We start from the raw sequence: 2,459 nt of genomic DNA, 5'->3' as shown, positions 1-2,459 counted from the left end.
TCTCTATTCACACGACTGATGTTCATCATCTGTAGAAAAATTGTAATAATAATAAAATATATATTTCTGCAGTGGATAATTCAGGATTATGTTAAATTGGCATGGCTTTCAACAAATAACGTGAGCCATAGTCGTAGTTTTAGCCAATCAGAGCAGAGCAGGGCGGGTCTTTCTGAGCCCAGGTGAAAGCATCACAGCTCCTCCTGTCCTCGCCGAAGGTCTGGACATGTTCACATCCCCTCCTSCCAAACTGAGCTGCCGAACCTCCCAGGACATAATTACAKGKTCATGTGTTGTAGATATGAATGTAGGGTAAACATTTAATCCACTTTATTTCATTGATTCTGACTCAATAACTTCAATGTTCAGTTTTTCATTGAATTTACATATTAAACCTGTTAACTGGTAACATTCTGTGGGAGCAGTAGGTAATGTCGTTGCACGTGGTGCGTGAATTTGAGGAAAGTGGTACTGGAAAGTCCTTGAAAGGTCCTTGAATTTGATGTTGACCAAGGTGTGGGAACCCTGTAAGTGGGAAATTTCCACTTCCTAGTGCAACTGGGTCATGGCAAAAGTAGCTGGTAAAAATGTAGATTTTACACAGTGAATTTCACCGGTTACTTGCTCTTACTTTTGAACCCAGTGCACCTCCACGTATGGGATTCTGTCATTTTGCATGTAAAATAATCAGCATGCATTATGGGAAATGTAGTTTATGGTCAATGTTGACTTAAAAGCGGCCCTYAGGCATTAGCATTTCTTCTTTTAACAATAGTCGTAAGAATTGAGGAGACCAGCTGCTGGAGTTTTTGTACGGAAATGTCAAAATTACCCAGAAAACAACAGTAATTCTGAATGTTGTTCATGCATGGCTTTATTTGCATGATAGAGCTTTAACAGTTATGTCTCAGTGATAAGTGAATTATTCCCTGAGCTCTTGCCATAAAAGAATCAGACCTGTGAACAAAGCAGTGCCCTGTCCACCATGCTTCTCCCACAGTGACTGTTTCAAATAGGCAACCTACAAAGACAAAGTGGGTAAAGAAAATGGATAAATTAGGTTTTTTACGAAGTTGTCTGTTATGTGTCGACACAACGCTGGTTCATCCCTGGAGTTTAAGGCTCTTTATTTTTATTTTTTTTGCTCAGATGATTCAGAGGTCCCAGTCTCTTAACAAACAACAACAACACTTCTCTGAACTTGGTCAGGCACCAGAAAGGAAAATGAGTAGAAAAAAAAGAAGCTGGAGTTCAAATAAAACCCTTGAAAGACCCCGTAGCTCCTCAAAAGCAGATAAAGAACGGAGAGGGYGACGTACGATTTCTTTATGCTGCTGTGTGAAAAGCTGAAAAAAAGATATTTGAAGCAAAGTTTGCGAACTGCTGATTGCGCTCGCATCTTTGACCCCTTCGTTTGTTACCCCCCACATCCACACTTCTGTTCCTGGCTGAAGATGGAGCAACATTTTACATGGCTTCTTGACAGTAACTCACCTCAAAGCAGCAAACACAAACAAAAAAAGCCCGGCAGGTATTTCTCAGCGTCATTCCGAACAGTGTGAATCACCACCTATCTACAGCTCAATCTCCGGTACCACCCACAGAGTCCTGGATGGTGCCTCATCATCATTTGAGACTGTGGGGTAGAGAAGTTTATTGCACAACAACCTCAGCAGTTCAGGAAATCCAACCCACCCACCCAGTCCTCTCCTCATCCCACGCTGGTCTCCACCCCCCCTCAAACAGCACCGAGACAGGTGTCTTATCTCCATCGCGCAGCACAAGCACAGCCAATCTTCCAGGAAAGATGGTGACTGGAATGTGACAAATCCATCTGTCCTGGTTTGAATTTGTATGCTAATTTGAAGTAATAGCCCCTTTGGTGACAGTGCAAGGGAACAATTCAATCACGCCATCTATGACAGTCGCGTCCCAGCCTTCCCTGTGATATGGGAGTGTCTGCACGTACCGCTGGGTTCGGCTTGATAGATTGTCTATGTAGGTGAGATGTGGCATGTAGACTGCATGTTTAAAATGAGGCGCCTGGTTGAAATGAATCAAGCGACCAGCGAAGACACCTGTGCGGCAACGTGCCACTGGCGGTTAATCGCAAGAGAATGTGCAGGGAGGAAACAATACTTGAATGGAGCCTATTTATTTTTCCAACAACTCCTCTTGTTTGGGCCTAAACTCTCACATGGTTTCGTCGTTGCACCAACTTTGGCAGCACGKTGGTTTAGTGGTYAGCACTGTGGCCTCACAGCACTTYTCGTGCTTGCGTGAGTTTTCTCTGGGTTTCCTCCCGCAGTCAAAAAACATTCATGCTAGTCTGCCTTCAGGCTCAGACTTCCCTCGCAAAAGATATGTGGGGATTTGTTTGGTTAAAGGGGCAAAAGCATGTAAAATCAACTTTTTTGAGTTTTATATCATGTTATAATGTTATAATCTCATAAAAAAAT

This window comes from Austrofundulus limnaeus, unplaced genomic scaffold, assembly GCF_001266775.1.
Source record: "Austrofundulus limnaeus strain Quisiro unplaced genomic scaffold, Austrofundulus_limnaeus-1.0 Scaffold23, whole genome shotgun sequence".
NCBI lineage: Eukaryota > Metazoa > Chordata > Actinopteri > Cyprinodontiformes > Rivulidae > Austrofundulus > Austrofundulus limnaeus.
This window is presented reverse-complemented; position numbering follows the sequence as displayed.